This window comes from Rutidosis leptorrhynchoides, chromosome 6, assembly GCF_046630445.1.
Source record: "Rutidosis leptorrhynchoides isolate AG116_Rl617_1_P2 chromosome 6, CSIRO_AGI_Rlap_v1, whole genome shotgun sequence".
NCBI classification, from domain to species: Eukaryota; Viridiplantae; Streptophyta; class Magnoliopsida; order Asterales; family Asteraceae; genus Rutidosis; species Rutidosis leptorrhynchoides.
The window spans coordinates 147,680,501-147,693,961 of NC_092338.1; positions in this window are offsets into that span (position 1 = coordinate 147,680,501).

The following is a 13,461-nucleotide window of genomic DNA, read 5'->3' on the forward strand; positions in this document are numbered from 1 at the left end:
GTTTCGTTTAGTACTTTAATTTTGAACTTGGATTGGTTTATTTATATGATTAAGTTTTTTCATTTTTATATGGCATATATTGAAAATTATGAAGTGCGTTATAAATAATGGAATGAAATAATATATATAACATTTTTTTCAAAAGTATACATATGGGTCGGGTTTTTACCCGAACCGATTGGACCGAAGTTAGAACCGGACCGAACCAAACCGTATATTAATGGTCCGGTCCTCGGTTCCTATTTTCATAAAAAATTGGGTTTCGGTCCGGTCCGGGTATTGTCTGGTCCGGTCCGGGTATGGACCATGCACAGCCCTAATGACAAGTGTTATTTATTGGATCATGGGTGAATGAACTATCAAAGAAAAACTTATAACTTCTTAAATTGAATACTAAATAAATAATAACTAGAAAAAATTCGACCGCGCGTTGCTGCGGTTGTGTTCAACGCGCGGTCATATTTGTATATACGTTGTTTGGTACCTAATATATCTAGTAAGTTGGGTTGTTTGTTAGACGTGTACGTATATGTATGAAATATAGCTCGAAATATTTAGTGTTTTTTTGACGATGTCCGTTTCGCGTATAGTTAGTCGCGTTGTGTTCGTAAAATAATATCGAGTTGAACGGTGGTCTCGGAAAAATTTAGCTCGCACCGAGCGAGAATATAGGGCCCGTTATTTAGTGTTTTTTTAACGATGTCCGTTTCGCGCATAGTTAGTCCCGTTGTGTCCGTCTGATTTTTTCGAGTTGAACGGTGGTCTCGGAAAAATTTAACTCGGACCGAGCGAGATGATGGGTGGAATCATTTTCTTTTGTTTTTTTTAAAATTATATATTTACGCTTTTTACCCCTAAAAAAGTAGAAAGTTGGGGGTCGTTTTGTATATGAAGCCGAATTTGAGGGGCCGGGTGTAGTGTGAACGCAAACTCAAAACGAATAAAACTGAAACTACGATTTTGCAAGTATATAGGGGTAATGTATGAGCTTATTTTGTATTTTACTGTATCATATTGTTATAAGTCCTCCATATTAGTTGTTGGTCGTCTTGGTCGGATATATTTCACTTGTTTGATGACTTGCATGCTACCTCAGACTTTTATGGTTTGGAGATATCGTAATAGTAATAGTGTTATCTTCCAATCTCATTTTAGTAAGAAGATTTTTTTCACTGTATTTGTAATTTTTTTTTTTTTTTTGTTGATCCAAATAAGCAAGCTATGACGAATTGACGATTGGTTAAAAACCGTCGTGGTTCTCCTCTAACTTCTTATTATAGTGTTTTTCCTATTTAATATATTCATTGTTCCAAAAGAAGTTGTTGGCAAATCTAACATTCTAACCTCAAACTTGCTCATACACTAAACGTAATCTGTTGATAACCCACCGTGGTGACAATATGGTTGGAAGGTACCTCGTAAACAAATGTTCTATAAAATTATCGATACGTTTTATTAGCTTTCAAGTTGATTTATCTTGTTACATTTACTTATTAGCTTTAAGTTAATTTATCTAGTCAATTGTACGATTTATTAGATTTAAAGTTCATCTGTCTAGTCAACTTTACGATTTAATAGTTTCAAAGCTGATTTGTCTAGTTAATTGTACAATTTATTGGCTTTAATGTTGATTTGTCTAGTCAATTCTACGTATTAGCGTTAAAGTTGATTCGTAGAGTCAGTTCTCCAATTTATTAGCTTATAAGTTGATTTCTCTGATAAAAGTGATTAATTTGATCTTGTATTGAATAGATTGATTATTTGATACAATTGAATTATATTCATTTACAACTGCTAAGTGTTGGTTTTATACACATGTATTACAACAACTATTTCTAAATATGGTTAGGCTCCACCAAGACTTTTGGAACCACCATAGCATAAAAGGGAAAAGCTGATATTGGCAGCCTGCTGTTAGCCGTTTACTTGTTTGCATTGAATCAGTCATGTGATCTTCTAAATTGGGAGATGATGAAGTCAAATACTTCTGATCCTAAAGTCAAATTACCTAAATAGGTAATTTGACTTTTGTTGACTGACATCTTTTATTCTAACATTCTCTAGTCAATGCTGCGATTTGTTCGCTTTAAAGTTGATTTGTCTAGTCACTTATATAGTTTGTTAACTTTAAAGTTGATTTGTCTTAACAATTGTACGATTTGTTAGCTTTAAAGTTGATTTGTCCTTTTAACTTTACGTTTTATTAGCTTGAAAGTTGATCTATTTACTAGTGCAGGGACCCGTGGATTCACGGGTTTTTAAAGGAAATTTTTTGTAATGATACTTTATATAATCAACGGGTGGATAAACTAACATAATTCATCAAGTTATATGAGATAGAAAATAACAATGTTTAAACAAATACTTGAAAGACATCTTATTAATGGTTACTCTTGCTATAACTATCTTTTTCTACAACCCATCAAGCTTACCAAAGTCTAGTTTATCTACATTTAACAACCACCTAATAAATGTATGCTTTTCGTCACAGTTTATCTACATTATTTTCCAACCACTAACACATCATCAAAATAATACATACGAAGATATGTCTATGTTCAAATACATAAGTTTTATCGTCTTCAAGTAGATGACAAATACCTAAGAACAAATTGAAAGTACTACCATGATTCTTATGATTTGTTTTATACGTAAAATACATTAGCATATCACCTATAGAATTTAAACGATACTTCAAGTAAGATCATTTCGGATTTCGTATATAACAACGGGCACACTTTCTGGGTCAAAAATGTGTATGCACCTAAGAGGGATATAAGAACAGGGCTAATGTATATATGAGAATAATATGTCAGCATAACGTAGCATAACGTATCCCATGAGTAGCATGGTATAATATTGTTTCAACCTTCATAACTTCTGCTTTAAAATGGTCAATTCCAGTTGTAGGCTCACTTTCTACATTAAAATGTTAAATTAGTAACCCATCATTCTTAGTGCAAAAAACTACAAATTAAAGGCCAGATTTCTATGATTATGATTATTAAAAAATTTAAATATAATAAATAGAAATACCATTAATGGAGTATTTTTCACTTCACCTCATTTCTATCGCTCAAGTTAACACAACATAATTCAAGGTCCTGCATTCATATTCTTCTTATACAATCACTCTTTATCACTCATGGTAATCAACTTGTTTAACCTGCAATGGAAAGCATTACTGATATTGATATAAGATTCAAGATATAACCTTCATCAGAAAACATATTACTAATATGCAGATATATGGGACAAATGCATTACAAAAACAAACCTGAATTTATACAATTAAAATTGGTCATAAACTGCAACGGTTTTTGAGTCCTGCTCCATAAGTTATTCTCAGTTTTACTCAAAATTAACTCAAGATTCCTAGGGTCCATCAACTATCAGTAAATGTTTTTTGATTATAACAGTGCCCGAATTGTTTGATTAGTTTGTTCCTTTTAGGGGAATATTAAATAATCATTATTAAAACGGGTTAAGACCAAATGTCAAAATAAGAGGTAGCAACTTTGACCCATTTCACTATGAATGGGTTGACGCATTTCATATACTTCTAAAATGTCAAGAATTATGCTGCACAGTGGTTAATGTTACCATATCAAGTCTATCATTGAACTCCCTTATTTTCTGTATGTAGTCTGGGTCTCGTAGACTCGACAAATGTTCTGTACAACAAAGTTCACTCCTTTTCTGTCATCTGTCAGCAGAGTTTAACCATCAGGTTGATGTCATCTGTCAATAGTTTCTCCGTTACTCGACAAATAGTCTGGGTCTCGTAGACTCGACAAATAGTCTAACCATGTGTAAATAAGTGTAAGGGGTCCGGAATGCATGTATTTTAACCTTCTGTACCATTTTAGAAATACAAATCAAGCTTATCTAAAATGGGTCCAGTTTGAAATATCTATGTGCAGACCTAAGAAACTATATCATGGACTCAAAAAGTATAAGTTACAAATCAAATCTATCTTTTTCGAGCCACTTTATCTCACTAAGCAAGTCTAAAAATACAAATACGATAAGTATTTGTATTCATCATATATAACAAGAAAGACATCAAACTAACTTAAGCATCATAACTATACTAAACCCCTTGTATAAAACTTAAGATTCCCAAGCTATTTACCTACTCCAACTGAATATATGAATATAAGATTTCCAAGTTGTTTATGTACGCCAACTTATACCTTGTTAAACATATATGAAAGGAAAAAAAACATTACTTATAACAATTACAAAACAAAGAGCTTCATATCTTAAGTACATACGTGTTCATCACATTTAATATGTTTCAACAACACAAATTTGATTTGAACACATTTTAGCAATTACAAAAAAAAAAAAAAAAAAAAAAAAAAAAAAAAAAAAAGATTAAACCAATATCAACACATTTACACATAACAAAACTGAAATAATACTTGTTCCCCACATCTTGTTGTATTCTTTTGCTTGATTATCAAAAACCTCCTATTTCATATGGACGCCTTACACCTTATAATATCCATTCTTGCCATTGTCATTTCGTCAAACACTTGGTGGGCATCCAAAAGTATGCTATTTTTTTGCCTTTTCTGCAGAACCTTTAACCAAGCCTTGTTGAATCAATAAGGAACACATTTGTGAAGCGACACGTTCTAATCCATAAGGACGAATACAATAACATATGATTACATCGCGAGGTACTTGACCTCTATATGATACATTTTACAAACATTGCATTCGTTTTTAAAAGACAAACTTTCATTACATCGAAAGTTGATGGCATGCATACCATTTCATAATATATCCAACTATAATTGACTTAATAATAATCTTGATGAACTCAACGACTCGAATGCAACGTCTTTTGAAATATGTCATGAATGACTCCAAGTAATATCTCTAGAATGAGCAAATGCACAGCGGAAGGTTTTCTTAATACCTGAGAATAAATATGCTTTCAAGTGTCAACCAAAAGGTTGGTGAGTTCATTAGTTTATCGTAAACATTCATTTCCATCATTTTAATAGACCACAAGATTTCATATATTGTCACGCGTAACTCGCGAATTAAAATTCATTCATATGATGAACACCTGGTAACCGACCTTAACAAGATGCATATAGAATATCCCCATCATTCCGGGACTCACATCGGACATGATAAATTCGAAGTACTAAAGCATCGGTAACCCGGATGGGGCTCGTTGGGCCCGATAGATCTATCTTTAGGATTCGCGTCAATTGGTGGCAATTATCATAAACACCAATTCTTAGGCTACCAAGCTAAAAAGGGGCATATTCGGTTCAATAATCCAACCATAGAATGTAGTTTCGATCACTTGTGTCTATTTCGTAAAGCATTTATAAAAGCAGCGCATGTATTCTCAGTCCCAAAAATATATATAAAAAGGGAGTAAATGAAACTCACAATACTGTATTTTGTAGTAAGAATACATGTGACGACATTGAACAAGTGTAGGGTTGGCCTCGGATTCACGAACCTATATCAAGTATATATATTAACACATATAATCGTAATCGAACAAGTTATATATTGATATTAATAATATATATTATTTCAATTGATATATACATATATGTATATATATATATATATATATATATATATATATATATATATATATATATATATATATATATATATATATATATATATATATATATATATATATTCTTTGTATATATGTTTCATATAAGTATTTATCTGATAGAATGATAATAATAAAGATAATGAATAACATGTTGTTTTATTTTGTATAATAATAATAATAATCATATTAATAATAATAATATTAGTAGTAATAATAACATTGATAATAGTAGTAATAATAATAATGAAAATACTAATAATAATATTAATGATAATAAAAATCATAATATTCATAATAACTCTAATAATAATAATGTTAATAGTAATAATGATAATATTAATAATAATAATAATTTTAATAATAGTATTAATTTTAATAAAAATGATAATTTTAATAATAAAAATGATAATACTAATAATCTTAATGACGATAATAATAATATTACTAGTAATAATGATAGTAACAATAATAATAATTCATTTAACCATAACTTAGTTATAATTATTTTCATAACCATATATTTATCTTAACTAAATTATAAGCATACTTATAATTATACTTCTCGGTCTTAACTATATTCATGATAATAGTCATAATCATATTTGTCTTAATATTATACCGTAATACTTCCATCTTAATAACTTAATATCATTATAACTTTACGAAGATCACATCTTATCATTATTCTTATTAATATAATTCTTATTATCTTTAAAATTGTATTCATCTTTTTATAATCCTAATCTTAATTACAATAATCTTAATAATAACAATATTAATAATAATAATAATAATAATAATAATAATAATAAAAATAATAATAATAATAATAATAATAATAATAATAATAATAATAATAATAATAATAATAATAATAATAATAATAATAATAATAATAATAATAATAATAATAATAATAATAATAATAATAATACTAAGTCTAATTTATACCTTAAAATTCGTATAGGCTTACAATTTAGTCCATCAAGACTCCAATTGATCAAGAAGCCCAAGTTAAATGTTTTTAGTATTAATATAGAGCCCATGTTACAAGCCCAATAGTCCATTTAAGAGGAACCCAATATAATTAGTCCATTAGTGTAAATGATTAATTCCACCAGTCCAGTCCTGGTTTCTTATTAACAGATCGATGTGTATGTGGGTGTGGTACTGAAATTCAATCAAAACAGGGCCCAAAACAACTTCTACGATTTCTGAAATTTTGCAGCAGCAACAACCCTAATCACGCTTAGTTTTCTCATAATCGTTATTTTATGTGTCATCTTCTTCGTGATTGTAACCGTGACCAGATATAGAATCACTTATTATAATATCAACACAATCTACTAGTTTGTATTCCTTGTTGACAGGAATCTGAAGAAAACGAAAAAAAAAATCGTAGGTTCATTCATCATCAACCTCCTTTATTATTTTATCATCGGGCTGAAAAATCATCATTATTCCTTTTTATCATCGTTAAACAGATAAAACTTATCAATCATCATCACCATTATTATTTCCGTTCACAGAATCAATAACAAGAGCAGGAATAGCAGCTCCTTCGACTGAAACAGGAGCGTGGTAATAGCTTGAACCAAACAGAAATATGACAGCAACAGTAACAATGGTTATGGTGGGTTTTGGTGGTTTGAAATTGGGTTGTGATGGCGTTTGAGTTGCAACAGAAAATAAGTAGCAGTCGATACAGCCTTAGAATCGATACTTTTTCTGAAGTTGTCATTTATTGATCATTAACAGAGAAAAGAAGCCCGATGTTTGTTGGTTTTGTATCGAACCCAAAATAGAAACTGGTCAGTATAAAGGGTGTGTTTATGGTGTTGCAGGTGGCGGTGGTTGTGGTGACTAAAGCTGCAGCAAAGGTGTTCATGTGATGGGTCTTGTTCGAAAGAATAGCACAATAACAGCGAATGACTTAGAAACAGAAAAATAAATGTTGCAGGTTTATGGGTTTTGGGGTGTTCGAAATAAAAATTTTGAAGCGGTTATCATAAGTGGGTGTTGGTGTTTGGTTCACGAAGCAAGAAAATATGGTGGTCGACATGGTGGCCGGAGGTGGTGTAACTATGGTGTTTGGCGACTGTTAGAAGGATGGTGTGACGATCGCTCCAAATCTATATGGACGAACACGTCATTCATCGATTTCATTGCGAGGTATTTGACCTCTATATGATACGTTTGGTAAACATTCCATTCTTTTGAAAAGGCACACCATAAATGAATATTTAAATAAAAGGTTTTCGACATCTGATGATTTCTACATATATACAATCACCGTAAATAATAGTTTACAATAGTACTTCCGTTGACAATGCAGTCAAAATAAGATAGATGGTGATGATTTGTGAATGCAATGTTTTCTCGAATAAATCATGTATGAATCCATGCACATATCTTGTATAACATATAAGCAAACAACGGAAGACTTCTAGGGAACCTGAGAATAAACATGCTAACAAGTGTCAACACAAAGGTTGGTGAGTTCATAGTTTTAATGTTTCGTATAATCTGTATATAAAGGTGGATCACAAGATTTCAGTTGTTTCATCCGAAACGTTTATCAAAAGATTCTACAAGATTGAGCACCTTGGTAACTAAACTTTAACGTTATAATAAGTACCCCTATTTTAACATACATGCAACCAACATGTACAATACACGCAATCCAATGTGTACTAAACTCAAATAGCATACGTATGTTTTATAGTTCAGGCTAGGGTTTCTAAACCTGGAACAGACGGGGATGTCAATCCCTATGGATCCATATATAACTACTCGCGCCCACCAGTTCTTATAACCGGCAGTTACTAGTTACCAAAGCTAAGGGATTTTTGGTTCAAACTCGGTGTAGAATTTAGTATGTACTTGTATCCATTGCGTTTAAAATAAAGTGCATGTATTCTCAGCCCAAAAATATAGATTGCAAAAGCAATTAAAAAAGGAGCATATGAAACTCACCTTAGCAGCATATAAAGTTGTTCACCAAAATGTGACTGAAACTCAGATTACCAATTAATCGTAGATCTCAACCTAGAGAACATATGTTGGTCAATAAATGTCTATCAAGCTAGGTCAGGTCATAGTGTATCATAATCCTAATGCTCGAGATCGACATACAAAAGTTATCCAAAGTCGTTTCAAAAAGTCAATTTGACTCAATACTATAGTTAAATGATCATGTCAATCGAAACATTTTAACATTTCACATAGTTTCCCAATTTTTGTAAAATTAAACTATAGTTTTTATAAGGCTTTAAAATATGATAAAACACTCAGTTTTGACAATTGTTCAACAAAACGAGACATGCCTTATATAAGAATTTATTTACTTGGCTGATAATATTTAAAAATCTACTTTATCAATCTCGTAAACAAGTTGTTTAAATCTTAATTGCAGATTCAAAAGCAATTTCAATTAACTTCAATCATAATTCAGTTGATCATATCTTTTAATCCGTTCATCGAAACTATTCGATATCTAAATGAAAAGTTATTGATTTTTCGTCAGCTTTCCAAAAACATGTATATCATATACCTTTTACCAGTAATATATCTATTTAATTCGTGATTCATTATAAACTGTTTAACGACGAAATTTAGTATACAAGCATGCATAAACATATATACTCGAGCACTAGACATGGATACACAATTAATATATAAAAGATAAGATATGAATGCTCACGTATCAATATTGTGATTCAATATTGCAGGAAAGTACGTAGACGCAACAGAGATGATAAACACTAGGTTTGACTTGCGAATAATACCCATGAACATTACCCATAACTTCCATAGCTATAACTCATAGTTTCCTTAGCTCTATCCCGCTCGAAAACCCATTTTGAAATTGTTTGGCAATAACCTCGTCGTAATATTTTATGTAAAATACTAATAATAACGGTAACGATATCTGATAATACTAATACTAATAATAATAAGATTAATATTATTAATCTTAATAATAATAATAATAATAATAATAATAATAATAATAATAATAATAATAATAATAATAATAATAATAATAATATAAATATATATGTATATATACGAGAGAGATTGAGAGTGTGCAACTGAGCCAGAATGATCGAGCTTTTATAGTGTGGCCTGAATTCCCCTGCCATGCGATCGCATGGCTAATGTGAGGGGATTCCATGCGATCGCATGGATCCCTTTTCCAGCTCACACATGTATTTTAACTCTTCCTTGTCGACATATTTATTTATTAATATATAATATATATAATTTAAATAATTATTTATATATTATATTAAATTCTCGTGCATAGTTAACCTGTAATTTTTATTCCGATGTCATGTACGTTTACGTTCGACTTATGTCCCGCTTCCGGTTTCTCGAACACATTTTCGTATGCTTAGAAACCTAGTACTTTTCGTTACGCGACGTGTACCTTTATCAAAAATTAAACTTATCATTGATAAACTATGTCACTCGAAGTGTAGCTTTAATCAATTAAGTGCTTTGGTTATTTGCTTCTATAAATCATCATCTCGTAGTATATACATATACATATATACATTTTCATTTTGAAATAGTGTTTACTGCAGCAAAGTTTTTTTACTGTAGCAAATAGTGATTTTCGAAAACACTGTAGCTTTTTCGGGTACTGTAGCAACTCAAAAATACTGTAGCAAATTAGTGTTTTACTGGTTCATCTTAAACATTTTAGTTAACTTATCTAAATATCAATCGAATCAATAATCGAATGTTACTATCGTTTACTAAATAATTTGAAATCATATATATATATATATATATATATATATATATATATATATATATATATATATATATATATATATTGTTCGTGAATCTTCGAGAACATTCAAAGAATAATTGATTACATGAATATAGTTCCAAAACTTGAGACTCAACATTACAGACTTTGCTTATCGTGTCGAAAACATTAAATCATTTAAAGATAAAGTTTAAATTTGGTCAGAAATTTCCGGGTCGTCACAGATGGCGAGTGATGGGTTGTTCAAGAAGGTTGTGTTGGTGATAGAGTATGAATATGGTGATGTATATATATATATATATATATATATATATATATATATATATATATATATATATCGATACATCCTATCTATCATCCATCTATATATACAATTATAATGAAAATATAATAATATAGTATCATATATTAATAAAAAGAAATAATTTGTGGGTTGATGTGGTGGTCATCTTGATTGATGATAGATAACAGAAAAGTGTATAACAAAGTAGAAAAGAAAGTTTGGAGTAATTGTTTTGGAAGTGCCTTTGGAAAGAAGTCGAAGTTGATACAGTGAAAGGTGAGATATATGTTTGTGATAGTTGAGTTTATGATGGGTCCTCTAGTGTGTGGTTATTTTGATTGATCGATCTGTATTTGTATATATCTAAGATATGCATAATATATTAGGTAGATAGAGATATTATAGATAAAGGTATTTGATAGATGGCAGACAAAAGAAAAACATTAACTTTATTGATTAATAATCTTAAATCAATTCGCCTAACAATTGAAACGTGATCAAACAGTACATCAGTCTGAATTCTTGATTTATTCTACCGACAGTTTTCACGGACTATTATTTCGTACTCCGTTGTTACTCAGTGGCGGATAAAAAGTCTTCGGAAAAATTCTAAATTTTTATATTAATTATCTTTATTTATTTAAGTCAATATTGTATAGTTAACTGTTTAAAATTATTAAATAAAAATTAACTCAACTGTCCGCGCTCGATCCTGGGTAAAATATAAAAAGTTCTAAAATTTAACAAATAGCTCCCAAATACATTTTTAATAAGTCTATAATTTATAGAACTCATTTTCGGATCACCGTTTGTTTTAAAATCACATAAGTTCGTTTTTAACCTAATTAATAGCTATCAAGATGACAAACGAGTGCTACGAGCGTTTATATATATATATATATAGATTTATAGTAATATCATGTATTATTTCATTTACACATATGAATTAAATCATATAAGTTTCTATTTCAAATTAATATATATATTTAAATATATATGTATTTATTTACAGATAGTGGTTCGTGAATCGTCGGGAATAGTCGAAGGTCAAATGAATTCATGACATAGTTTAAAATTTTTGAGACTCAACATTACAGACTTTGCTTATCATGTTGAAATCATAAAAAGATTAAGTTTAAATTTGATCGGAAATTTCCGGGTCATCACAATTTGAATAACAAATGAACAAACGATATAACTGAAACATAACTATTTAAATGAAACCATATAGAATGAAATAGCCAAAAGCACAAGCTACCAAAATATTAAGTAAAAAATCTGTAACATACCTTAAAGAAACTCGATGCAAATTAGAGTGGTAGAAATCAGATTGATGGATTGCTGTGAGTATTTAGTGGACACTGTTAAAATTTTTTGGAACTGAATCAGTTTAGGGTCGATTGGATGGCAATGGCATCAAGCATACCCGTGATAGTTTGGTCAATCTCAGAAAAAAGATTGTGAGAATGTATGTTTTGAAGCATAGCCTTGATAAATATTTTTTGTTCTGTACATGATGGCAGAGAAAATGGATGTTTTGAAAAAGAAAATAGATGAAGATGAAGTAGAGCAGATGAAAAGAAGAGGAAGAAAATGCCGTTCAAAAAAATTAATGGGTATGTGAGCTCAAAAAAAGCTGACACCTTAATAACATAAAAAAGTTATTGCGCAGGTCAAGAAAAGCGTGCAGCATACACGGTTTTTTTTTAAATTTCTTTTTTTATTATTATTTTTAATTAATTAATTTTAAAGATTTAATGGATGATGTAAGCATGGTGTTTTAGATATGTTCCATGCGTCCCATTTATTTTTTTAAGCTAAGGTTCTAATTACAAAGTGATGTCATGAAAGTGGCATTTTACTAGCATGTAATAGATTTAAATGTATGATTTGTTAGCTTTAAAGTAGATTTGTCTATTTAGTTTTATATTTTATTAGCTTTAAAATTAAATTGTCCTAACAACTCTAAGATTTATTAACTTTAAAGTTGATTTATTTAGTCAGTCGTACAATTAGTTAGCTATAAAGTTGATTTGTCTTATCAACCGTACAATTTATTAGGTTTAGAGTTGATTTGTCCTTTCATATACGCTACTATATTAAGAAGACCACTTGTAGTGGTGGAGTCTTGCGTTATAAGGGGCAGTTGACGGTGACGTGACAAATGTGAAGGTTGAAGATGGGTAGTGGGTTGCGTTACAGAATGATGTGTTAAATATGATTGAAAGTTTAGTGAAAAAAGTAGATAAAAGCATTATAATATTTAAAAATATATAAATAGACACAAGCCAATTTCTTTTGTGTGAAGGAAGCAAACATGCCAAAGAAAAAGTAGCCCAACACGGCGCATTACCAACGTGCTTGTGGCATGCTCCAAGCATATTTCCTCTAACTTGCTCTACTACAACTGGTCTTAGCCTTAAAGTTGATTTGTCTACTCGGTCGGATAATTTAATACTACTCCCGTCCCACCAAAAGTGTCCACTTTGACTTTTGACAGTCTTTATTTGTCAACTTTGACTATAAATATTTATGTTCGTGTTATATAATATTTGATGAAAATTATATGAATGGATTGAGTTTTAATTGTGTTTTCATTAATATGACTTTCATCAAATATTATATAACACCAACAATAATATCTAAAGTCAAAGTTAAATAAAGAAGACTGGAAAAAGTCAAAGTGGACACTTCTGGTGGGACGGAGGGAGTAACTTTAAAGTCAATGTTCCTAGTCAATTGTATATTTTGCTATATTTTTTTTAAAGCTGATTTTTCAAGTCAATTATATGATAT